At 45.7% G+C, this 27,627-nt stretch overlaps 1 protein-coding gene across 2 annotated transcripts in view; it reads left to right on the top strand.

Moving 5' to 3' along the window:
* The window catches only part of FBXL17 (F-box and leucine rich repeat protein 17), a 543,442-nt gene that overhangs the window by 493,080 nt on the left and 22,735 nt on the right, over window positions 1-27,627 (top strand). The gene's annotated exons all lie outside the window — the stretch shown is intronic.

The following is a 27,627-nucleotide window of genomic DNA, read 5'->3' as shown; positions in this document are numbered from 1 at the left end:
ACTAATCTCTTTACTGAAAATACTCTTACACAAAATACCAGGTGTTTACTTGTTTGTTTTCATATATCTTGAAATAAGAATATTTCATATGAAAGGTATTGGTAACATCAGAAAAGCTGTTCCAAATGTGTTATGAAGGAAAGATTCAAATTAGAGAAATTATTCCTTGAGTATTTATGGGAAAATTTCAGGCATCCAGAATTTAATTTCAAATATTACTGCCCTCAATGATAAATCCACTGCCCCAGATGACAGAGTTAAAGTATATCCAGACCCATACAATCTACATATGAAAAGTGTCCATTCACTCATACAGATGAGCCTACATATAAGCACTACAGTAAAGGTGATAGTGCAGGAGCCGGGAATAACCAACAAGGTATTGTTGTTCAGCTGTTAGCTTTACTTACCTATCCCAGGGTACACTGCTCATCCTTGATGCAAACTGGTTCTGCTTCGCCCTGCCTTTTCTTTTTGCTTTCAACAGACCAGGGTATATAAGACCCAAGCATAAGACTGACCTTCCCTTTGCTAATGTGTTTCATTCAGCCCTAAAGGAAGCAGTTTGTAATGAATGCCCGAAATGGAACACAGTGAAAACCGAAGATTGCCCACGCTCTTTCTTTCTTACCAGTTAAAATGGTTGGTTGACCACCATGCTTTTGTAGTATGTCTTTCATAATGATATTAAGGGATTGTTCTTAAATACCAGGAGGTAAGAGAGGGTGAGAGAGATCAGCAGATTTTTTAGAAAACAGAAATCAGAAGAAAGACTGGTAACTGGCTTAACAAAGCAGAGAAATTCACATCCAGAATGCACTCAGAGAGAGGCCCATGTCAGGCAGGCTTGGCTCAGTTCCCAAAGCCATCCAGTACACGGGAACCCTGGGTGATGTGGTCCAAACTCTTACGGCAACTAGACAATTGAGAGAAGCTCCCAACGCAAAGACAGATACGGAAACAAGCCAACAGCAAACAGTGGCCATGCAGATGGCAGAATAAACATCAAAAACTATTAACACTATTCTGAGATAAGTGAAATTGCATCCTTGAAAAAAGAACAGGAAATGAAAGTACATCCTTGAAGAAAGAACAGGCCACCGTGAAAGGGAGAAGGCACGAGTTTCCCCATTGAATGGACGTACCAAGTGCCCAACTCCACATGAGAAAATAGATCTAGGGACAGGCGTTTACTCTAGCAGTTAAGGGCTGATGAAAACAGGCAAATCCATCTGGATTAATACCCGGTCCAGCTCCTGATTCCAGCAGCCTGCTAATGCAGACCCTGAGAGGCAGCGGTGATGGCCCAATTAACTGAACTCCTGCCTCCCTTATAAGAGACCTGCACTGAGTCCCAGTTCCTGATCTCCACCCAGCGCAGCCCCAGCTATTGGGGGCATTTGGAGAGTAAGACATTAGATGAGAGAGATCTCTCTCTCTGTCTCTCTCTCTCTCCCTGTCCCTCTCCCTCTCACCCTCTTTTCCTCCCTGACAAATAGATTTTTAAAAGTTTAAAAGAAAAAGAAAATAGCTCTGTGTAGAAGACATAATTATGACATTTCAGATTGTCAGAGATGAGAAAGATATTCTGAAAGTTAAGAGGGAAGACAGTATACACGTCATGTCGCAGCTCAGAACTGAGAATGGCTCAAGTCTTTGAAAAGCAGTATGGGAAGCTGGAAGTCATCGAAGCAATGCTGTCAAAACTGAGCAGAAATGATTTTCACCCTGGAATTCCTACACTGCCCACCTATTAAGTGTGACCTTTAGGGTCTCAAATTTTAGCTGTTATTTATCTCTTTAGAAGATATGTTTCATCAAGAAAATGAGTAAACCATGATGTGAGGGGGACGACAGGGGACCCAGAGGAGAGCTGAAAAGAGAAATCTATGGATTTCTATGCACTTATCCTCAGTAGCCTTCAATTCAGCTCCAAGCCAGATGTTGGGGGACTTCAGAAAGGTGACCTGAGAGAGAATGCTGTGGTTAAGTAATAGAACTCAAGTAATAGAACTTGTGTATATATTTGAGATTTCAGAAAAACATTCATAGGAACCTTAAAACATGCTAAGGGTGGGTGTTATAGCACAAAAAGTTAAGCTGCACTTGGGATACCCACATCCCAAATCAGAGTGCTGCTTGGAGTCCCGGGTCCTCTGCTTCCAATCCAGCTTCCTGTTGATGCACACCCACCCATGTGTTACACTCACATGGAGTTCCTGGCTCCTGGATTTGGTCTGGCCTGACCCTGGCTGTTTGGAGAGTGAATCAGGAAATAGAAGACATATCTCTTTCTGTCTCTGCCTCTCTCTGTCAGTCCACTTTTCATGTAAATAAACTTAAAAAGAACTATAATGATAAATCCAAAGAAGTAAACAAGAACTTCAGATAAAAAGTGAGATTCCAGATAAAAATTGAGAAATGAAAGTTGTTCATATTGTACTACCTGGTTCAGCATGAACAATACTTTCACAGTTATAAAATATCTTTTAGTTCTTCTCCTTACCTTACCATGCTGAAAGTAAGGACAAGGACTTTTTATAATCGTTTTTAATCCCCTTTGATATTTTGCACGCAGTTATCCCACAATAAATATTAATCAGATTAATTTAGAGCTCAAGAATTTCCTGCATAATTTGTTATTTCTCGACATTAACCTTATAATATTTTTTAGATTTATTTATTTATTTGAAAGTCAGAGTTACACAGAGAGAGGAGAGGCAGAGAGAAAGAGGGAGGGAGAGAGAGAGAGAGAGAGAGGTGTCTTCCATCTGCTGGTTCACTCCCCAATTGGCCGCAATGGCTGGAGCTGCGCCGATCCGAAGCCAGGAGCCAGGAGCTTCTTCCAGGTCTCCCATGTGGGTGCAGGAGCCCAAGGACTTGGGCCATTTTCTACTGCTTTCCCAGGCGATAGAGGAGCACTGGATGGGAAGTGGGGCAGCCAGGTCTCAAACCAGCACCCATATGGGATGCTGGCACTGCAGGCCAGGGCGTTAACCCGCTGCTGCCTTATAATATTATAATATATGTAATTACATAATAATATCAAACGTTAACCTCGTAACTCTTAAATAAAAGTGTCCTGGGGGATTACTTCTAGTTAGCAGGAAAATGGAAATCTCCATCCAGAAAGGCGCGCGGCGCATAGCCCTTGTTTGGAGGAATGAGTCTCCAAAAGTCCTGAACCGGGGAGGACGTTCATGTGGCATCCCAGTGTCACATCCAAAAATGTCAGAGGAGAGGCCTACCAAGGGCAGACACTGTTGATGAGCCATCTCCATCCTCTGCCATCCCGTCTCCGAGTGGAGGAGTTAGAAGGGGTGGGCAGGAGTGAAGTGGAAGAGAGAAAAAGGATGTGAGAGCCAGAATGCTCCATACAGTTGTGTTATTAGTAACGTGCAACCACCCGAACATAGAAACTTGACAGAACAGGTGTGTCAGGGCAAACAGACTTGTAAGGATACTACAGAGAAATATTCCCAAGCACTTGCCACAGCCAGTAACTCACTAACCACCTCCCCATAAGCCCCCCAACTTGCAGCTGTAATCAAAAGAGAGAGAATTGGAAAGGAGCAAACAGTGCCTGTGACCTAGCATTTTATTTGTGGGCATTATTCGAAGGGGGTGGGTTGGGAAGGGAAGTAAGGCCCACAGAACAAGAGGGAAACTTGTGGATCTTGTTTCTGAAAGTAAATTGGTTTTATTTTTGTCAATGTTTATCTATTTGGGGCCAGCATTGTAGCGTAGCAGGTGAAGCCTGTGATGCCAGCACCCCCTATGGGCGCCAGTTTGAGTCCTGGCTGTTCCACTTCCAATCCAGCTCCCTGCTAATGCTCCTGAGAAAGCAGTGGACAGTGGCCCAAGTGCTCATCAGGCCCTGCACCCACATGGAAGATCCAGAAGAAGCTCTTTGCTTGTGGCTTTGGTCTGGCCCAGCTCCAGCCATTGCTGCCATCTGGGGAGTGAACCAGCATATGGAAGATATATATCTCTCTCTCAACACTGCCTTTCAGATAAATAATTTTTTAAAAAGTTTATTTATTTGAAAGGTAAAGAAGAGAGAGAGCAAGAGAGACAGAGAGAGCTCCAATCTACTGGTCTGTTCCCCAAATGCTTGAAACAGCTGGAACCAGGCAAGGCTGAAGCCAAGAGCTAGAAATTCTGTCCAGGTCTCCTAGGTGGGTGGCAGGACCCCAAGTACTTGAGCTGTCACCTCCTGCCTCCCAAGGTGCATATTACTTGGAATTGGAGCTGGAACTTGAACCTAAGTACTCCAAAATAGGAACAGGGCATTCCAAGTAGCCTCCTAATTGCTATACCAAACGCCCACCCTCTAAAGGGTTTTGAATCTAAAAATCAGAAGGACATGTGAAGTTCCAGGCTAATAAAGTGATACCGAATAATGAAGACGTATCCCGATAAAGATATTGGTCCAGAGAGACTAAGGACAAAACATATGACTCCCAGGCTTTCAGTCAGGACACGTATGAAGGGGAAGAACTCAGGTGGGATTTGTCCTTCTCCACAGCAAACACAAAGGGCCAAAGCTCTGAAGATGGAAACAGGGTATGGTCCCAAAATTTTAAGATTTAACCATGTTCTTCCCTAAGCATCAGGGTGACAGTCTTTCTCAAGCATGTAAGAACTTAGGGACTATATGATGAATCTTTCTTCATAGAAAAAAAATTTAAAGATCGCCTAACCTGATTAATCAAAATCAACATGAAAATGGAGAAAACAATACAAAGTTTTTAAAAAAAATTGTGGAGAAACTTAGGGTAAGCATTTAACCCACTTAAGTTGTAGGACCCCAAAAGCGGTGTCCTCTTGTGACGACCGCAGAAACACAGACTCCAGACCAGACGATGCAATAGAGCAGGAGGTAATTTTTATTTCATTTGCGCAAATGGGCCCCCTACTGCTGCAAGCAGCAAGCAAGTGAGAGGAGCCCCGAACAATCATTTTACACAGTTTTTAAAGGGCAAAACCACAAAATTAACATACTATAGGGTGGCGTAAGTTTATTGGGCAACTACAAGGGGAGGAGGTCGTCGAGGAGGAGGAGAGAACAGAAACGGGGGCTACGTGCCCTACGTGTCTAAGCTTGGACAAGGGGAGGGGGTCCTTGAAGAGCAGAAAGGGGTGGCTACGTGCCCTACGTGCCTCACGGTTTCTTTGTTAAGCTTGAACAAGCACAGGGGAGGGGGCTTAGGTGCATACCAGGATGTTCTGTCGCCCTTATCTCTGGGTAGTAGCCCTTATCTCTGGGTAGTAGCCCTTATCTCTGGCTAGTAGCTATCTGCTTTCTCTGTGAACTTAGTTTACTCCCCATTTCCCAGGACTGTTTTATTAAGGCCATTTTATGGCGGCTCTCGGCTGCTCCTTTCATTCCCCCATTTTCTCTTTGAACTAATTTTAATCCTAAAATTGTGTGCCCGTTAATGAGGGGTTTTGAGTACGTTGGAGTGTCCATTTGGCTGAGTCGTCTGCGGGGCCTTCTCCCTCTGGCGGTGCCCTCTTGAGGTGCGAAACGTGAACCCAAGCGGCAATCCCGTCGACTTTCACTGCAGTGGGTGTCGTCAGCAGCACCGTGTAAGGTCCCTTCCAATGCGGCTCAAGGGTCCTGGACTGATGTCTGCGGACATACACCGAATCTCCGATCTGGAAAGGGTGTGGCACTGTAGGGCACTTGGATTGGTACACTGCCGCTAGAGGTTCCCACACGTGCTTTTGAATCAGCTGCAGAGCTCTCAGCCGGGTCTGCAGACTGGGGGAAGTGACATAAGAGTCAATACTGGGCCCCAATAAGTCAGCTATTGGGGGAGGGCCCCCATACAATATTTCATATGGAGTCAACCCGAACGCGGAGGGAGTGTTGCGGGCCCGAAATAGAGCCATCGGTAATAACTCGACCCAGTCTTTAGCGCCAGTCTCCATCATTAATTTGGTTAAGGTCTCCTTAATTGTTCTGTTCATGCGCTCTACCTGTCCTGAACTCTGGGGTCTGTATGCGCAATGCAATTTCCAATCAATCCCCAGCACCTTGGCCACCAACTGACTTACCCGGGAGACAAAGGCCGGCCCATTATCGGATCCCAGTACCTTAGGCAGGCCAAACCGCGGAAAGATTTCTTCCAAGATTTTCTTGACCACCACCTGCGCTGTTTCCTTCTTTACCGGAAAAGCCTCTGTCCAGCCGGAAAAAGTGTCTACAAATACTAGGAGATACTTAATTCCATACCTACCGGGACGAATTTCGGTAAAGTCCACCTCCCAGTTTGTTCCCGGGCGTGCCCCTCGCATCCTTGCTCCTTCTGGTACTTTAAGACACTTTGGATTTACTTTTGCACAAGGAACACAGGATTCTGTTGCTTGTTTTACTAGTGAGTTCAGTCCTATTATGAAATAGGTTAGCTCCTCTCTGTCCAGTAGGGCCTTTAACTTTTTATGCCCCAAGTGGGTCCATCTATGGAGGTCTTTTATGAGGTCCTTGGCTTCCTTTCTTGGTAATACTGTTTTCCCCTGGATCTCCCAGACCTTACGCTGGCCGTTGTACGCGCCTCCCAGTCTTTGGATGGCTGTCACATCTTGCTCCGAATATGACCACCCCGGGTTATTTGAGGTTTCAGATGACTGCGTTACCAGAGTGACGCTGTCCAGGGCTCTTGTTCTAGCTACCTCATCCGCCATTCTATTCCCTTTGGCCACTGCGTCATCTCCTTTTTGGTGACCTGGGCAGTGGATGATGCTCACTTTCTTAGGAAGGTGGAGGGCTTGTAGGAGGTCTAGGATCTCCTGCTTATTTTTAATGTCCTTGCCCCCTGAGGTTAACAACCCTCTCCTCCGATATATTTCCCCATGTATATGCGCTGTGGCAAAGGCATAACGGCTGTCTGTATAAATATTTACTCTCCGATTCTCAGCGGCACGAAGTGCTTGGGTGAGGGCCACAAGTTCAGCCTTCTGTGCCGAAGTCCCTGGGGGCAGAGCAGAGGCCCATATGACAGTTTCCCCGTCAACCACCGCCGCCCCTGCCTTTCTCTCACCTTGGTGCAAGAAGCTGCTCCCGTCCGTATACCAGGTGACTGCGTTTGACAGGGGTAGATCGGTCAGGTCCTCTCGGGTCCCATGCACTTCGGCTAACACTTGGTGGCAGTCGTGGTCGACTTGTGATTCAGACTCCGGCTCAGGAAGCAGGGTGGCCGGGTTGAGCGAGGCAGCAGTCCCATACTGGACCCGTTCAGGGTTGAGCAGCATGGCCTGGTAGTGGGTGACCCTGGCGTTCGAGAGCCATCTATGTGGCGGTTGGCGGATGACGGCCTCGATGGCATGGGGTGCCACTATGGTGAGTGGTTGCCCCAAAGTCAATTTGTCCGAGTCTTTCACCAAGACGGCCACAGCCGCAATCATGCGGAGGCAAGGGGGCCACCCCGAGGCGACACTGTCCAGTTTCTTTGAAAAATACGCCACAGGTCTTTTCCAGGGCCCCAAATTCTGAGTCAAGACACCCTTTGCCATTCCCCCTTTTTCATCCACGTAGAGGGTAAAGGGCTTAGCGGGGTCTGGGAGGCTTAATGCAGGGGCCTCCAAGAGGGCCTGTTTTATTCTGTCAAAAGCTAATTGTTGTTCCCTTCCCCAGATGAACGGGGAATTTGTCCTGGTTAGGGGGTACAGGGATGCTGCCATCTCCGCAAAACCCGGTATCCAGAGGCGGCAGAAACCGGCGCTGCCCAAGAACTCCCTGAGGTGACGAGCATTTTTAGGCGGCGGAATGAGCGCTACGGCCTTTTTCCGTTCCTCAGTCAGCCACCTCCGACCCCCCTCCAATACGTAGCCTAGGTAGGTCACGCGTTGGGTGCAAAGTTGGGCCTTTTTCGCGGAAGCCCTGTATCCTAGCTCTCCCAGCCTACAGAGTAGGGCCTCCGTACCTCTGGTGCAACCCTGCTCAGTCTCTGCAGCTAACAATAGGTCATCCACGTATTGTAGGAGAGTCAACTCTGGGTGGCTTACCCGGAAGTCCGCCAAGTCCTGGTGTAGGGCTTCATCAAACAGCGTAGGGGAGTTCTTGAACCCTTGGGGAAGCCTGGTCCACGTTAGTTGTCCCGAAAACCCAGTCTCCGGGTCTTTCCACTCGAAGGCAAAGAGAGGTTGACTCTGGGGACTCAGTCTTAGGCAAAAGAAGGCATCTTTCAAGTCAAGCACCGTATACCAAGTTCGGGTCGGGGGCAAGGTGCTCAACAAGTTGTATGGGTTAGGGACCGTGGGGTGAATGTCCTCAGCCCTACGGTTTACTTCCCGTAGGTCTTGCACTGGCCTGTAATCATTAGAGCCAGGCTTTTTGACTGGTAACAAAGGGGTGTTCCAAGGTGACTGACAAGGTCTCAATATGCCCAGTTTTATCAGTCTCTGTATGTGTGGTCGAATTCCATCCTTCGCCTCCGCAGCCATAGGGTATTGGCGGATTGATACGGGAGTGGCCGTGGGCTTTAGGTTTACTATCACCGGGGGCTGTCTGATAGCCAGCCCTACTCCTCCCGTTTCCGCCCAAGACTGGGGGAATTTAGTAAGCCATTCGGATGTTACTTGGGGCTGAGCTGATAAGGGGCTCTCGTGAAGGCGGTGTTCATCTTCCAGCTGGAGGGTCAACACATGGAGGGGTTGGCCTGCGGGGCCGACTACTGTGGCTCCCTTGTCTTGGAAATGGATCTGGGCCCCAACCTTTGAGAGCAGATCCCTTCCCAGCAGGGGGTATGGGCAGTCCGGTACTAGTAGAAACGAATGCGTGACCCGCCCTGTTGCCAGGTCGACTTTACGCTCAGTAGTCCATTTGTACAGTTTTCCTCCAGTGGCCCCCTGGACCCATGATGTCTTGGAACTAAGGGGGCCTCTGGCCGTTGTGAGGACTGAATGTTGGGCTCCCGTATCGACCAGGAAGGTGACTGGCCGGCCTCCCACTTTTAGAGTTACCCGGGGCTCAGGGGGAGGCGCCTGGCCCTGACCTACCTAGTCGTCGTCTTCCAGCGCCAAGACGGGCATCGCTCTCCGCTGGCGCTTTGGCTGTCCTTTGTTCGGGCAATCCTTAGCCCAGTGTCCTCTTTCTTTGCAGTATGCGCACTGGTCTCGGTCCAACCGTGGCCTCCATTTGTCTCCCAGGTCCCTATCTTGTCTACCTTTAGTCTGCTCTGGTCCTGTGACTGCGGTGGCTAGGATTTTAACTAAGTCCTTGTTCCTTTTTTTATCCCTCTGGTCTTCCCTACGTTCCTGTTCTCTGCGTAACCTCTCTTCTCTTTCCTCCTTTGTTTCTCTTTTATTGAAAATCTTTTCTGCCTCCTTAACTAGGTCCTGCAGTGTATACCCCTGCAACCCCTCCAGCCTCTGTAGCCTTGTGCGGATGTCCGGGGCCGATTGTCCAATGAAGGACATGATTACATCGGCCTGCCGGTCAGGGGCCTGTGGGTCAAAGGGAGTATACATTCTGTATCCTTCCATTAGCCTTTCTAAAAATCCTGCCGGAGTTTCCTCACTACCCTGCACAATCGCACGTACCTTGGCCAAATTGGTGGGGCGCCTTCCTGCCCCTCGGAGCCCTGTCAGGAGAACCTGGCGGTAGAGACGGAGTCGCTCCCTACCCGCTGTCGTATTGAAATCCCAATTAGGTCGAGTCAGCGGGAACACCTCATCAATCTCGTTAGGTAGCTGAGTGGGGCGGCCGTCATCCCCCGGCACATTTTTGCGGGCTTCTGTGAAAACCCGCTGCCGCTCTTCCGTGGTCAGGAGGGCCTGTAAAAGCTGCTGACAGTCATCCCAAGTGGGTTGGTGAGTTAACAAAATCGACTCGATCAGTCCCGTGAGGGCCTGCGGGTCCTGCGAAAATGGGGGGTTGTGGGTTTTCCAGTTGTAGAGATCTGACGCGGAGAATGGCCAATACTGAAGCTCCCCCCCCACCGAACGCAATGGGAGTGCCTGGGATGCTGCCCAAAATTCCCCGCCCCCCTTCTGCTCTCGGCGAAGACGCAGGCGGGTATTTGGTGGTGAGGGGTCTCGTAGGGAAATGGGTTGTGGTTCCCTTGATTCTTGGACTGTAGAGTCCGGGGACGGGGCAGAGGGAGACATCTCCCTCAACGCCGGACGGTTGTATGGCGGTGGGGGATCCATAAGGAGGAGGTCCTCCTGTCCATCCGAAAGGACAGGTGGACATGCGGATTTTAATGGTTGGAGTTCTTTTAGGGGATAAAGATCTGAGGTTGGCGGGGGACCTTGTACTGGGGTCTCTGCTGGAGCAGGGGTCAAGGGAGCTGAGGAGGGGAGCGGGGGAAGCCTGGAACTCTTATCAGCTTCCTCCTTATCTTTCTGCTGGCGGTCTTTTGTGTCTCCATGTGCGATGAAAGGCTTAACCCACCGCGGGGGCTTCCGGGTCAAGTCTTCCCACACCGTAACATAGGGTACTTGTTCTGGACGTCCCCCTTCACCCTTACGGCAGACTCGGTCTTTAATCTGCAAAATTAAGTCAAGGTTAAAGGTTCCGTCTTTCGGCCACCCAACACCGAAAGTGGGCCATTCGGAGGTGCAAAGCGTCACCCACTCCTTTTTGTGGACTTCCATCGACAAACTGTGGGCGATCTCTCGAACCTCCTTCCAGTGTCCTAGAGTCAGGCTTAAAGGTGTCGTTAATTGTTGTCCCATGGCGACAGTTGGGGGAGACAGTAAAAAACAAAGAGAGACAAAAACAGCGACACACAGAACACAAATCACAAGCCGCGCGGCAACAGACCGAGACAAAACCGAAACTAAAATTTCAGAAGGGAGCGGCCGTCTGGCCAGGCTCTCCCCTGGAAGAAGGGAAATGCCCTCTTTCCCTCCTTCCCAGACCACCACTGGAGCGTCCTCCAGGGTTGAACCAGGGGTCTCAGGACACGTCTGTCTCCCCCACTGGTCCAGTCAATACTGAGCCTGTACAGGCGCCCCAGGACGGATTCCACGTCGCCCTGGCAGACAAAGACAAACAGTACAAACCGCCCCAGGACGGATTCCACGTCACCCTGGCAGACAAAGACAAACAGTACAAACCACAATTACAATTATACACAAGTAAGCAAACTTACCTCCGTCAGGCCGATGGAGTGTGGGAGTCTGGGGTCCCCCAAATCCCGGACGAGCCCCCAAATGTAGGACCCCAAAAGCAGTGTCCTCTTGTGACGACCCCAGAAACACAGACTCCAGACCAGACGATGCAATAGAGCAGGAGGTAATTTTTATTTCATTTGCGCAAATGGGCCCCCTACTGCTGCAAGCAGCAAGCAAGTGAGAGGAGCCCCGAACAATCATTTTACACAGTTTTTAAAGGGCAAAACCACAAAATTAACATACTATAGGGTGGCATAAGTTTATTGGGCAACTACAAGGGGAGGAGGTCGTCGAGGAGGAGGAGAAACAGGGGGCTACGTGCCCTACGTGTCTTAGCTTGGATATGGGGAGGGGGTCCTTGAAGAGCAGAAAGGGGTGGCTACGTGCCCTACGTGTCTCGCGGTTTCTTTGTTAAGCTTGAACAAGCACAGGGGAGGGGGCTTAGGTGCATACCAGGATGTTCTGTCGCCCTTATCTCTGGGTAGTAGCCCTTATCTCTGGGTAGTAGCCCTTATCTCTGGCTAGTAGCTATCTGCTTTCTCTGTGAACTTAGTTTACTCCCCATTTCCCAGGACTGTTTTATTAAGGCCATTTTATGGCGGCTCTCGGCTGCTCCTTTCAAAGTATAGGACCCGAGCAGAGAATTGTGGCTACAAAAGCAGGTAGAAACATTGAAACCTGACAATGTGAAAATAATAATATAACACATATGAGAGGCGGAGAAGGAGGGTAGTGGGAGAAATGCCTCACAGTTTTCTCATGTTCCTACAAGGGAGTTTATGGGTTTCAGAACTGTTAGGTAGGAAGTCAGATATGAGCTTATGTGTGTGTGACAAAGGTCTAAGAAGACGTCTACGTCCAGCACATGCAGCTCAAAGTCATTCCAGTAACCTTATCTGCATCCTGCCCTGCCCCTCCTACCCGATCCCCTGCCGGGTGGGGGTCCTCGCCCTTCTGCCTGATATCTGCATTTCAAATATCCTGCTCCAGAGGGTCCCCAGGGGTCCTGCCCATCCTTCCTCTAACCAGGCCAACGCCAGCCAGGCTTCCAGTCTCATAACTTCAGGGGGAAAACTCAGATAGGAGTTTTTAGTATTTACATCCAAAAAGTCCTTTGTTCCAAGAGGAGCAGAGGCAGGAAGGCACGGCCCATCCCCTTAAACCCCCTCTCCTGCACGCTCAGCCCTCTGCCTCTCTGCTGAGCCGGCCAGGTGTGCTCCACTCAACCATGTAACCCGCTCTCCCCCAGTCCAAGCGACTGGGCACTCAGGTTCTGTCTGGAGAGGTTCCCATCCGTTCTTTCGGATGTCCCTTCCCTAATAAACCTTGCTATTTTACTTTCCACTAGTCTCTGTCTCACGCCTGAATTCTTTCTTGCGCGAAGACAAGAACCCTGCCATTCACAGAACTGCAAAGTGGAGAATTTTTTAAATGACTCCAAAATAATAAAGGTTTTATAAAATTTTTTCCTAATTATTGTCATGGATTCTTTTACGACATATTGTCTCAGATGGTGAAGAAACAAATGACCGAAATCCTTGATTCTTTCACTCGTGATCCAGTTTCCTTGTATTGGGTGAATTCACATAAGAACAACTTAAATATTTTTAAATGTGTGGAATTATACATAAGATTTATGAAATCAGTTTTAGCTTTGGATCTGTCTACATGCAGAAGATTGTTAGTACATGTTAGTGAGGTTATTTCTAAACAGTGGGACTTGGAGTAATTTTAAAGTTTTTGTACTTTATTGATTTAATTTTCCAAAATGTTGTACCATTTTTATAGAATCAATAGATTCGTTGTTTGAACGACTTACAAAGACATCATGGGGAACTGGAAGAAGTTAATTTGACTGCTAAACAAGGGAGTCCAGCTCTTTCTGTGCTATCTACCAACAAAGCATTATCTGACGCTGTGACTCAGCTGGCTGTGGTTAAGAATCCTCGTGGGGTTTTATGTTATTGTCAGAAATAACTGAGTTGTCATGTACAGTTTTCCTGGGTTGCAAGTAACAGAAACCGGCAGAGATTGGTTTACATTAAAACAGAGAACTTAAGACAAAAACATCGATTGCAAGAAAGTAGGGTAACCTCTGGAAAGGACAAAAAACACGGGATCTGCAGGCAGCTGGGACTTACTGAGAGTCTCTAGGGAACTTCCCCCAGGGTGGATCTGCTCCAGCTGTTTGCCCCCTGAGGCCTTCCAGGCAGGGGTCAGATCCCTGCAACTGGGAATGGGCCACAGGTCTGCCCTCAGCCTGCAGGAGCCAGGGAGCCTTTGATTACAGTCCCCACTCTGCATCCCACTGGAAGAAAGGTGGAGGGTTTGTGACCAGACAGTGGGAATGGATGCTGGAGAGGTAAAAAGCGACCACTGCCCCCCATTGTGGGCTCACTTTAAACTTCTAGTAGAGCAAGCCACACACACCCCCCCCCACGCCCCCACCAACTCCCTGCCACCAGCGGGATGGGGAAATGGAGTTTCTCTGTCAGATCTCTTCCTTCATCCCTCTCAGAGTAATTACGAGCTGCTGCTTCGCTGTCTCATGACACTGATTATTAGCTAAAGCTAATTCATCAGCTAGATATAGGTGAAACACCTTTAGCTATCTTGGAGAAAAAGCTTAGCAAATTATTTGTCATCCTCCAACCCAAGAAATGTTCTTCCTGTGAGTAAAAGTTTATTAGCTACCGTGAGAGGTCTCTGGGTTCAGCCATTTTCTGTCCCAGCTATAATTAGAAAGCTAGACAAATTATATCAACTGCTAAGGAAAAAATCCACACACATACTCTTTATAATAAATCCAATTTAGTCTATTTGCTTGGTATTAACGGCTGTTAACGTTATGTCCAAACCCCATTCCTTCCTTGTTGAAAAGAACAGTGTGGCTACCGCCAGTACATACAAATGGAGAGTTAATTACTGGGCGCACAGGGCTCTGTGATTCATCACTGCAATGTGGAAGCGAGTGTTGCCAATTGTCAGCTTTTTCCAAACTACACAGTGCTATGTGGTTTATGTCCCAATCAATGGTGGCAAAGCTCCAGGAAGAAATACTACCTCAGTGTCAGCGACTCATTAAGCGCATCAGTCTGGAGGCCTTTGTCAGTGATTTCCAAACCTGGCTCTGTGTCAGAATCCCTGGGTGACATTAAAAAAAAAAAAAAAAAAAAAAAAAGGGAAAAAAAAAAAAAAGACATGGTATGCATCGCCAAACCATCTGAATCCAAATATTCTGGGTTGGGTCAGGGGCGATTCAGGCTTTTGCAGGGCCTGAGGTTTAGATGATTTGGAGTTCCTCTTTTATCACAGGAGCACAAAATGTCTTGCTCTTACAGATTTTACAAGAACATCTTACCATGTGAGCACATGTCTAGGACCCAGACCCTTGTCAAGGAGAGATCCATGCGAGTGCTGCACTGCCGAAGCTCAAGCCTCATTAGCTTCGTTCCGGGTCAATCTGTCGTTCCAGCCTAAGGACACGTTTTATGTCCGTGCGTGTGCGCATGAGTGTGTATGCATGATGCGCGCACATGTGCACATGCTACGTGTCCCTTGTTTAAGCTCCCGGATGAGCGCATGGGACACTGTCCTTCTATATCATCTGTGCTACTGGTTCCACTCTCCTCCGTTTGCTTCCTGATTGCAGCATCTTTCCTTCCCCTCTCTTCCTCGTGCCTGCCTCTCGTGTTCTTCCTCTTTCCCCTTTCCATTCCTTTGCTTTGCCCTATTAATTAATCCCTAGCCCCCAAGGATGCCATCCATAGGCCCCATTGCTGGCTTTGGAGGCAGAAATCCTTGCTGGACGTTTAAAAGTAGTAGACGGTTGTATTAGCAGACTGGCAGTGCTAGGGACTGTGGGTAAGAAGATAATAGACAAAATCAAAAAAAGAATACAGAAAGTTGAGTGTTCTAACTTTATTCTTATTCGCCCCTCAACTATAAAAACCAATGGAAGTGCTTTGAATTTTATGTTTTTCTTTCCTTTGCCTCTCTCGTGGCAGAAACACCCAAGAGGGAAAGTGATTACAGGGATCTAAAGCCGATCCACACTCCAGACAGCAGCCCCCGCCTTCCACCTGCTCTGCGCACAGTTAGGGAGGAATAAGTGAGCTACACTTTCTGTGTTTAGCTTTAGTTTGTAAATAGCTGTATGCTTTTTTTCCCCACATGATTTCACATGTCTTTAGGTGTTGGATTTTTGGCATCAGTAAGTGTTTGCTTTAAGAAGCACCGGGTAAGAGAGACAAGTCACTGTAGGAAATGTCAAGTTCTTCATTTTATTCTAGTAAAATTAAGTGATCTGTCCGGTAGAAACTGATTATTTTGTGTGTGCTTGTTTTCTATGTGTTTTTTTCTTACTTTGTAAAAATAAAACATGCCTTGTATGGAAATGTTTTCAATATGAAAACATATAAGGAAAAATATATTACTCATTATCTGCCCCCAGGCAAAAAACCTGCAGCCATCATAGTGATTGACATGTGTAGCTACTCGATAAATATTTTTAGAATAAAAGAATGATTGTGAACTCTAGAGAATAAATCATACCCCTTTCTGAGTGGTTTTCCCTCACTGTGATATCGAACATGTGTATATTTAAATGAATGTAGTATACCGAATACTAAGAAATAAAGCCGCTGTGTACAGCAGTGATTAAGGGTGGTCCTTGGCCCTCTTGCTGGATTTTGTATCCAGTAGAAGAAACCAGTATATCCCTACCAGTACAACGACATTGAAACACACTAGGACATAAGGTACAGCCTTATAAAATACCCTGCAAGATACTTCCTCCAACTGTGAGAGCAAAGAAAAGATTTCTGTTGCCCTCCTTGACTTTTCTCTCTCAACTCCACATCCAGTCCAAGTGCTATGGGTCCAGTCTTCAAAATCCATGCAGCATTCGGCCCCTTCTCTCCATCTCTGAAGTGCAGCGCAAGGCCGATCCACGGTCACCTCTCGCTTGTGGTGATCTCTTATTGGTCTCCTTGTTTCTGTTCTTGCCTCTCTACAGTCTGTTCTCAACTCAGAAGCCAGAGCAATGCTTGGAAGATTGAAGTCAAATCTCATCTCTTCTCTGCCCCACATGTGTAGTGGATTCCTCTTTTCATTGGGAGTATAAACCAGCCTTGTTAAAGATGATTTTCCCACCCTCTTTGCCATTAACCCTTGTCCTCATCCCAGCTGTTCTTCATCAGTCTAGAACAAAGCAGCCATATTCCGCCACACCCCCCCCCGCCCCCCAGCCTTGGAAACAGGTCTGCCTGGCTCGCTCCTCTGCTCCTTCACATTTTTGATCAAATGTCACTGTCTTTTCGAGGCCTTTTCAGGGGGTTCCCTAATTAAAATTATAACACTGCCTCCCCTTTCCCAAGGCAGTCTCACCGTCTGAGAAATTCCGTATTCTACTCGTTCATTTCTATACAGTACAGAAGCTCCCTTAGGACGCAGATTTGATTTTATCCCCAGCTCCTGACACATTACCTGACACCCAGTAGGTCCTCAGCTAAAACTTGTTGAATGGAAGAAGAGGTGGTCTCTTCACTCTGCTGTTACCCCCACACAGCCCCCGTCTTGCTCTGGTTGGCCACCCTGACACCTGAGTGTGTTCATGGATCTCCGTAAATGCAGAGCGGCGGTCAGCGGATTCACATCCTACCCGGCACACACTGGGTCAAATTGCTGTGTCTGGCATCTGCTTGAAACTGATACTCTGTCTTGACAGTGGTCTAGAGGACGCATTGCAGAATGCAGTCAAGGCAGATGGGTGATGAAGACCCCAGTGTGCTTCCCCATATGTGCATCTTAACACATGTAAGCCCAGAACTCACGTCTCATAAAGCAAGGAAGTCTATCTAATAGCAGGACTTTGAAGAGGATGCATATTTGATAAAATATATATTATTTTATATATGTATTTATGCAGGCTGGAGTCAAAAAGAATTGTCGAACCAGGGACTTTTCCATTCTCAGCTAATGTTGGAGTGCGAAGGCTTTTTTTGGTCCCCTAAAATTTAATAAGGGCATTGTCAGAGGAGCCTAGCATTCCATTCAAAGGGCTGGCTGCCGCCAAACACAGCACCACTGAAAACCAGGGTAGAGGGTCAGATTTCCCCTTAGATGTACATTAGTTCCCAGTAAGACCTTGTTTACCACACTTGCAGAAGTCACATAATGGGAAATAGTTCCTTTATACATATCTTTCTGTTTGTAAAATAAAAACAAATAGGAGAAAAAAATATTTATCCTTGCTCCTAATGCATAAAAAGAGCTTTTTAACTTTTTTTTTTTTAATTATTCCCTTGTACTGACTTCTCTACCAATTTGTTTGTCTCAAAGGAAGGAAAGCAGAGCAGCCTATAAATAATGCTTCCATTTCTGTTTCAGGACACTTAGGGCAGGAGAGCCTCTTCCCAGAAAGGTCACGGCCACAGGCAGCCTCCTCCCTCTGTCAGTCAGACAACACCTGCGTGTTGCTCTTCTGCACTTAGTAAGCAGAGTTATGCAAAATGAATGCCCCTACAGGCGGCATCTGGAAGATGCGAGAACAACGCCAAGTGTTCATTCTCTGATGCTATACCCCATGGCTGGGCAGTTGTTTGAATTATATATATTTCCCACTTGATTTTGAGGGATTCAGAGTTTCTAAGTAAAGCCTGCTATCCATACTCCTTGAAATTTTCACAAGTAAATTAGCATGTGAAAAGATTCTTATAACCTTACTTTTTTTTCCCCTGAATTTACTTTCTTATTTTAAGTTTCACGTCTCTGCAAATAGACTAGGCTGACTTTACTAGTAGTTTCTTTCAAATTGCATGGAAAGATATCCATATTTAGAAAACTATTCTTTGCCATAGTGTAATGATCGAGAAAAGTATGTACCTTCCCTTCTTCATTAATGTGATTTAATACTTATCTGCTAAGTACTTACAAAGAGAGCTGTGCTAGGATTTTGTTTTTATTTTTGTTATTTTTTATTTTTTAAGAGTCATTTTATTTATTTGAAATGAATAACGAGAGAGAGAGAGAGAGAGAATCTTTGATGCTCTGGTTCACTCCACAAATGGCTGCAATAGCCAGGGCTGTCTCCCACATAGGAGCACTTGGGCCATCCTCTGCTGCTTTCTCAGGCCCATTAGCAGGGAGCTGGATCGGAAATGGAGCAGGCGGAACTCCAGCCAGCACCCATATGGGATGCTGGTGCTACAGGCACCAGCCCCAAGGATTTTTTTAAAAGAGATATAACACGTTGAAAAGATGTACAATATGAGCGATTCTTATGGAAATAAAAATTAAAATACACAGGGAGGTACCATTCCACACACTAGAATGACTCTAATGAAAGATACACACGTTTACCAAGCATTGGCAAGGGTATGGGGAAACTGGAGCCTTCATACAAGTGGGCATGCACAGAAGTACAGCCACTTCCGAAAACATTTTGGCAGTTTCTTATGAAGTTCAAAATATACTTATCACATGACCCAGGAATTCTGCTTCTGAGAAGTTACCCCGACACGTGAAAACACACAGATCCGCACAAAGTATGCTTATCTGCCTAGCACCATTACTCATATTAGGCCCAATATGGAAACTGGCCAGATGTCCACCAGAAGCATGGAAATACTATGCAGCACCGAACATGAACACAGCACACCTAACAAGGCAGAGTTAGCCCCTCACATGTGGTGGGCAGCTCAAGTTCCAGAAGTGTTTGGTGTTTGGGTCGATGCAAAACCATGAGTGCGAGCCTGTGTGACCGGAAGTGAAGGCAATGGTTACCCTTTATTTGGGGAGTCATGCTGACTGAAGTGGGGAGGCAAGGACTTGATCTGTTCTCTGTCTGGATTCTGCTATACAGCAGCGCTAGCTTTGTGAAAGTCCCCCGAGATGCCAGCCTGGGACACGTGCGACTTCCTACAAGTACGTTACACTTCCAGTCGCTTCACTCAGACTCTGACAAATGAGTGGCACTTGATTCTCAGAGATTCAGAGATCCCAGATACAGCAAACTCCACATTTGCCCTTTCAAAGACTTCACGATCCAGTGAGGAAGGCCGACAGATTGATAAATAGCTTCAACGTGAAATAAACTGACAAGTATCTCATTAGAAAATAAGTGCAGTGGGGCTGGCGCCGTGGCTCACTTGGTTAATCCTCCGCCTGCAGCATCAGCATCCCATATGGGCGCCAGGTTCTAGTCCCGGTTGCTCCTCTTCCAGTCCAGCTCTCTGCTGTGGTCCAGGAGGGCAGTGGAGGATGGCCCAAGTGCTTGGGCCCCTGCGCCCGCATGGGAGACCAGGAGGAAGCACCTGGCTCCTGGCTTCGGATCGGCGCAGTGCACCGGCCATAGCGGCCATTTTGGGGGTGAACCAACAGAAGGAAGACCTTTCTCTCTGTCTCTCTTACTGTCTAACTCTGCCTGTCCAAAAAAAAAAAAAAGAAAAAAAGAAAAAAAGTGCAGTGATATAAAGGAAAATATCTACAAAAAGGGCAACCAGGACAAATATGTCAGTGTTTGCTCAATGCCTGTCTTGCCGCACATAACAGGGAGACGCTAATAAGGTAGAAGAAAGAGCATAAATTAGAAGTGAAGAGATTAAACAGTATTGGATTATCTATCGGCGGTAACTTCCGTGTGAGAGGCCAAATTGTTTTGAAAGATCAAGACACATGGGCTATCTGTACGCTCAGAGGTGAGCTCATTTGTTTTCGGTTGACTGACTTTGCCTGAGTTGTAGGTTGTTCAGTGCCGGGGGCGCTCGGCCCTCAGCTGCACACAGGACCCCAGAAGTGAGAATGGCTTCTCTGAGTAGGATCTCCAGGGGCGGGACTCAAGCATCTGTACTTTGTCTGGGCACCTGCGATTCTCCCAAAAGCCAGGGTTAGGGACGACCGCTGTAACCCCACAGGGTGTCAGGAACCCTCGCAGGGACCATCCACACAACAAATGCCCCTGAAAGTGCCATTTCTTTGTTTTTGGAGCTTCTGCGCTGTGGTTTCTACGGAAAAAAAAGGGGGGGGAGGCATATGTATCCCTTTGTAATGGTGCCAAGAAATTTCTTTGCAAATGGCTTTTATCCAAGTATTACATGAAAGATATGAATCCTACTGTTAAATTTTAACCCTCTTTCTTTCAAGCCAGTAGGGAATTATTTTTTCTGATTTTATTGTAGGTACAGAGCTCCATAGCAGAAGATCGAGCTGAAAAGGGCCTAATGGCACATGCACATCTCTTGCTAATACACTTGTGTGACGCATCTTTCTCCTATGAGGGGAAGAAAACGTATTTTTAACCCTAATATTTATATATCAGATCTTTCACTGTGAAAATAATACCTGCTTTCACTTGGGAAGTCTTAGTCGCCTACTTAGTTTATTCACTGTTGTCTAAGATTAGCTTATCCGGGCTTTTATTTAAGTCTTTATTTTGAAATATTTTTAAATTACAGAAAAGTTGCAAAAATAATACAGTGTCTACTCCTCACCTAGCTACACCTAATGATAACAACTCCTATAACCATAGCAGGATTATTCAGTAATCAACAAATCTTACTTAAATCTCACCTGTTTTCCCCTAACTTCTTTGTTCTGAGATCCAATCCAGGATATCCCATGTGGTGTGTAGCTGTTCTTGCAGCAGTCTTGTAAATAAATAACCAAATAAATACATAAATAAGCAAGAAGGGAAGGCTCTTCCTTTTTTTTCTTTTATTTATTTATTTGAAAGTCAGAGTTACACACAGAGAGAAGGGGAGGCAGAAAGAGAGAGAGAGAGAGAGAGAGAGAGATCTTCCTTCCACTGGTTCACTCCCCAATTGGCCCATCCGAAGCCAGGAGTCAGGAGCTTCCTCCAGGTCTCCCATGTGGGTGAAGGGGCCCAAGGACTTGAACCATCTTCTACTGCTTTCTCAGGCCATAGCAGAGAGCTAGATGGGAAGTGGAGCAACCAGGACTCAAACTGTGAGAGGCCAGAGCCACGCCATGACAGGTTTCTCACGAGACAAAGGAACTGGCTAGGCCCAGGATGCGCCTGGTAGGAGAAGATGAAACCTGACATCGAGCAATCATTGGTCTGGCAGGACCAGGTGGGGGCAACCAACAAGGTGGGCCGTCCTTGGTCCTGCAGGGCCAGGGGAAGGACAGAATACTTGTTTGCCCTGGCACTATAAAAACCCCAGGAACAAAGAGAAGGGGGTCTTGGTCTCCCAGCACTGCGTTGCACAGGAGGCCAGGGCCCCAGCATGCTGGACCTACAGATAAAGTCCCTTTGTTCTTTGCATTTCGGTGAGTCTCCCTGGTTCTTTCTATCTGGGCAATCCGGAACACAACAAAACCAGCACCCATTTGGGATGCTGGCACTACAGATGAGGGTTTTAACCTGCTGTACCACTGCACCGGCCCCCTCAAATAAATAATCTTTAAGAGAAAAAAAAAAAAGAAGAAGAAGAAGAATAGGGCTGTCACTGTGGCATAGAATGTAAAGACACCGCCTGAAGCACCGGCATGCCATATGGGTGCCGGTTCAAGACCCGGCTGCTCCACTTCCTATCTAACTCTCTGCTATGACCTGGGAAAGCAGTAGAAGATGGCTCAAGTCCTTGGGCCCCTGCACCCGCATGGGAGACCTGAAGGAAGCTCCTGACTCCTGGCTTCGGATGGGCCAATTGGGGAGTGAACCAGTGGATGGAAGATCTCCCTCTCTCTCTCTTTGCCTCTCCTTCTCTCTCTGTGTAACTCTGACTTTCAAATAAATAAATAAAAGAAAAAAAAAAGGAAGAACCTTCCCTTCTTGCCTATTTATGTATTTACTTGGTTATTTATTTACAAGGCTGCTGCAAGAAGTCCATGGGAAATGGAATTACAAGTGAAAAAAAATTGGGTGCAAAGACTTACTATTTTTTTATTTTTAAAATTTTTAGCTGCTTTTCAACAGATTCAATATAGTTCATAGATGCAATTCTGAGAATATAATGATATTCTCTTCCTCCCTCTCCATTTCTTTTTTTAGTTTTTGAGATAACATATTTTAAGTTTATATTACAGTAGAAAGGCTTAATGCTTCACCAAATAAGAAGTTTAACAAGTACAAAAGTGAAAAGACCCTAGTTTAGTGGGACTATGAACAATGACTGTCAACAATCATTGGATGGAAGGTGACCTATTTGACCCATAGACAGCATACGAAAATGGAAAATGTTTTGTTATAAAACAACTACACATGGATTTCAAAAATGGGGATACCAAAATTAGCTTATCTTTTAATTCCACTTTTTCCATAACCTTTTTGCAATACCCTCATGTATCAGTATGGACTTGTGGGTACTTATGAACGATAATTAAGTGCTATCATTATTTTGATGCTCAGCTCGTTCCAGTTTTGGCCATCGGCAGCCCCTTTTAATTAGATGCTGCATCATTTTGACATGCTCTCATCCTTTTTAAAACACTTGTTTTTCTTATAGCAGTGAATGTTCCAGGCTCATATTTTCCCTGTCCCAGTCCTGGATTCAGCCATTTTTCTAAGAAGCCCCGTTTCTTTTCTTGAAGAATGATATTTAGAAACCAAGATTTCAGTGCTACTGGGTACATTGCCTCTAGTCCATCCCAGCAGAAGGAGCTAGATAATATCTGTATATATACTCCCCAGACCCACACTACACCATATTTAAGATTCATTTGCATATCTCTGTGAGTGTATATGCATTTATAGATGAGTGCATTCTAATACCTCTAATTCCAGTTCAGTACCACAAGGCTCCCTTGTAAGCCTCTTCCCCTTCCTTACTTGTAACCTCTTTGTCTAACAAAGACTGGCTATCATTATTTACATCCTGGATTACACATAATGTAGTTAGTTATTGAATTGCTAACTCGTACCTCTGTGAGAAGTAAATTTACTAACTAGAATACATATTTGCTTACAGTTCCTTTTGGTTTTATCTCACAATATCCAGTCAAAATGATGTTTTTCAATGTGTCGTAAATTAAATTCTTAATTACCATCCCCTTCAGTCTGGTTTATCATTTATCTGGGTTATGTTGTGCATTTGCAGTACTATTGGATTCACTTGTTGCTGTTTGTATTTCTCTTTGGGGTCCCTCTGCTGTGGATTCTGGGGAGTAGGTAGAGCATGGGTATTAAAAAAGAAGATACCCCACCCCGATGCCCACCTACTGTGCCTCCTTGTTTCCTCTCCTTTTCTTCCAACCCCTAAAGTGAAACTGTCTTCTGTGGTTCTGATTCCCCCTTCTCACAGTACCTGTGCACAAATCTCTCTTATGTCTTATACAAAGGCTGGCGGCATGCCGTATGAACTCTTTTGAGCATTGCTTTACTCCACGTAATAATTTAGAAATCATTCTAGGTAAGATCCTAGTGATTCTCCTTGTTCATTTTTTACAGCTGCCTAAGTGTTATGCTATGTGAGGGTAGCATCTTTTATTCAGCCACTTTCCTGTGTGTGAGCTATGTGCATTCTTTTGCAATTACAACCAGTGCTCCAATAGGGAAGTGTGTATATAAGTAATTTTGTATTATTAGATCTGTATTTTCAAGGCAGATCCCTAGAAGTGGAATTTCTCAGTCAAAATTAAATTCATATATGCTTGTACCTTTCAGTCTCTCTATCACCTATGAAAGTGCCTGTTAATGGGTTCATGTATATCCTTGATCAGCATGCAAGTTACTGAACAATAGCTTTTAATTCGCATAGCATTTTGAAAAGTTAGCTTTCTTCATTAGTTGCACTTAACCCATAAAAAAAGCTATTAAGATTGCGTTGGAATCAGGAATTAGCCTTGCATAATTTATCCCTTTTCAAGGCTCAATAAATAGCATTGTAATGTGTCACTAGTTCCTAATGAAGACAGTAATCATGCATTACATTTACAACCCTATCAACTCAGGTTCAGTCTCCAAGTTCATGAGCACTGACAGAGAACGAGCAGTTCAAGAACTGTAGCAGCGACATGTTGACTGAGTACTTACAGAATGCTTTCATTTGCCCAAAGCTTTTTATTTTTCAGAAGTTTTCTAAGTCTTTTCATTTCCTATCAACTGTACCACTGCAGGAGAGTTTGGGAAAATATCAAATAAATGAATCCATTTGTGGAGTACAAAGTCCCCTACTTGTCTTATCCATGTACGCCACAAACCAACCCTGTGAAGTAGACAAAACGTGTAGACAACATCTGCATTAGCCAGGTGAAGAAGCTGAGATGCAGAAGAGTTAAATGCCCTCCTGAGGTCAGGTGTCTAAGAAGTGAGGCTAGCACTGAACTTGAGATGATAATGACCGAGTTTCATAACGAACTCCAGGACGCCATATGGAATCAGTTACAGGCAGAGGGTAGACGCTTAGCTACCTATAATCTGTAACATTGAAGTCTTAAGTGGTGGTAAAGACATACGAGTACATTCTGAATGTGTGCAGGCTCCACCCTGCCCTCGGGTGCTGCTGCACAACTGGGTGAGTGCTAGCTTTGGAGCCCAACAATCTGTTTGCATCCGAGTTCTCCCTTTTCTGGGAGTCAGGGACCAGTTTTCTTAGCTCTGAGACGCATATCATTCTGCAGGGACACAGAGAGCTTGCTCAGAGAGGCCCTCTCTGATAATCCTGTTCTCTTCACCATGGCCAGCCCTCATCCTTCCCAGCAGCCGTCACATTGTAGCAATCTATTTGCTTTTCATTTCATTCTTCTTTAAATTTTATTTGTCACAAATTCTGCATGTTGGCGTGGCATCATGGGATGTAGTGTTCAGTGGATAAATTGTGTAATGTTGAAATTGGGGTAAACAGATGGTCAGATATGTGTCGTTTCTGTATGGTGAAAATATTTAAAATTCTTTTTTAAAAAATTTACAGTACATTATCATTACCTATAGTCACAGTACAATAGAACACCAGAGCGTCCTATTCCTGTTTAGCTGTAACCTAATCACCGTTTCCCAAGCCCTCCATCCCCCTATTAGAGCACGCTTACTTTGATGCCTGTTTGCATCTCATCTGTCTTGTATACTTGAAGCTTCATGGCGTCAAGGCCTGTGCTGGTTTTTGCTATTCCATATCTGAAGTGGATCTTGCCATTCCCTGTACTTATTTTTATTTCAGCCACACAGAATGACCTGTGCCTCCCCACCGCCAAATCCCCTGCTGTTTCTCATCTCTCCACCTTGCACCTACTGTCTCCTGTGCCCAGCACACTTGCCCTGGCTCGTGGTTCTTCTGGAAAAGGCTTTTTCATACCTCAAGACCTCGGTCAGCCCTCTGTGAGGGTTCCCAAGGGATCCCTCCTCCCATGAGGAGGGCAGTCCCGTGCCTCCTGACATGTCCCATGATAGATCTAGCCACCTTGTTGTCATTGGTGTGCTCCCCAAACGTTTCCAAGGACCCACTCTGTACCCAGCCCATGCTAGGTGCTAGACAAACAGCGGTGAATAGGAATTGTCACCCTGATGGGGGAAGAGGGCCACAAAAAGATAAACAAAAATAATAGCATTTCCAATAGCAGTAAATGATAGCGTGATCGATTCTGAGGATCTGACCTTTGACTCGAGGTCTGAAGGAGGAAACAGAGTTAGGAGTGGAAAGTAATGGGGCATGAGATCGGGTTGTGTCTGCATATTTGGCTGTTGCATCCCCACCTCCCACCTCCACTCAGCCGGTCTCTGAACCCTGAAGATCTTTGCCTCCCCAGAGCCCAGCTCAGGCCTGGTGTGTACAACACAGTTCTGATAGGCTGGTGGTGCAGCCTATGGAAGCTGTCAGCTGCCTGGCCCATGACCTGATGTGTAGCCCTGGCTGAGAGCTGACTCCCAACTTCAGTCCACTCCCCCACTCACTCTCCTGTGGTGCTGAGAAAGTTGTTCACGCGCCACGTGACTCAGTTTCTTGATCTTTAAAGTGAAGGAACAGTAACACTTCGGAGGGTGACTGAGAAGGAGAAAGCAGGTAATGCACCTGAAATTCTCAAGCCAGGGCCTGGCCCAGCAAAAGCATTCAGTGATGGTTGGCAGAAGTGCTCTCGCGCTCCTCAAATGTTGATGGAATAAATGAATGAGTTAAGCAATAGCAAAGTTTAATTCTAACTCCATTAAACAGAACTGGGTCAAAACAAAAACCAAATACCCTGATTTATCTTCAGTTGTGTTATTTATTATATATTTTAATTGGACTAGAAAGCAAAAAGAAAAGAAAACACTAAACCCCAGAGATGTTAGCACCCAGAGTTGATAGCTGTTGACTCTTAGTTTACTTATAAAGCAGCCCCTGAAACCATCTCATATCATTTGATTTACCTTTTTCTGAACAGTAGAAGGCTTTCATGTTCCAGCCCCAAACCTCAATAAAAACAACCTGCTGACCTGGGACCGTCTTACAACTTGTGCTTTGTCTTCTTTGAAAATCATAGTTTGAGCATTTGGCATTGAGAAAGGATTTCTTAGATGTATCTCCTACTTTGCTTATCTTCAGGATATCATAACCAATGGAAGTTTTGACCATACCAGGGAGAACAACAGGTTTCTCAAGTCAAGGACACCAGTGGAAACTCAGTCTATTACCCAAAGATGTTATTCAGGGCACTTCAGCAAACTGGGAAACTTTTGATGCTCACTTGCAAACATGAGAGCATTAACACACTGTTGTCAAGCGGAATTAAAAAAGAAAAAAAAATCCTTCTTCTTCTATGGTATTCCATTGGAAAACGCTGGAATCCTGATTGTTTTTGTAAAAATTAGATGTCTGGGTTCTTAGAGGTGCCTTGATACTGAAGTTTGTGAACCTGAGTTTTCTAGTTAAAAAGAAAAAAAGAAGAAGTACTATGATTATTAGCAAAGAGATTTTGCCAAGTGTTCTTTTCTATGAGCGACAAGAGTTAATGTTTATTTACACAGGTAATTCACTCAGTTCTTAGCAATCCAGTCAATGCATTTTGGAAAATATCATTCACCTTTAACATCACAGAAATCAACTCATGCATGCTATCTTAGGACGAGGACATAATTAGGGTTTTTACTCACATAAAGTTATTCTGGCTGGAGGTATCGAATTCTGTTTTTATGCCCCGTGGATGCAGAGGTGTCTGTGTCTAGCAAATTGAAAAAACTGTGGAAGTCACAGGCACCATTTGGTCGCTCGGGCAGCCTGACGGGTTGTGGAGCTTTGGAGGATGCGCGGTGCACAGCCTAGGTTAAGGGATAAACGTTTGCCTTTTCTGAGTTGCACAGCGCTGAGCAGTCACGAGGACCAGAGATGCCGTCATAGCTTTCAGATGGCAGGCTTCATTTTATATGTTAATAGAAGGAAGACTTTGATATGGTGAGGAAATCCACCGTAACAAATGCATTCCCTTTACGGCACTCTAGCATGGCAGCAATTAAATTCAACTGTATGTATAATGTACTCTTAATTCCTAACAGTCCAAACAAGGACTGATGTGAAAAATATTATATACTCTCACATTTTACAGGTCATGAACAGATGGAAATAATTATGC

The sequence above is a fragment of the Oryctolagus cuniculus genome, chromosome 14 (assembly GCF_051225735.1).
Source record: "Oryctolagus cuniculus isolate XC-2025 breed Fujian yellow rabbit chromosome 14, ASM5122573v1, whole genome shotgun sequence".
In the NCBI taxonomy this organism is placed as follows: Eukaryota; Metazoa; Chordata; class Mammalia; order Lagomorpha; family Leporidae; genus Oryctolagus; species Oryctolagus cuniculus.
The sequence above is the reverse complement of the archived record's forward strand: the minus strand, read 5'-3'. Positions and strand labels throughout refer to the sequence as shown.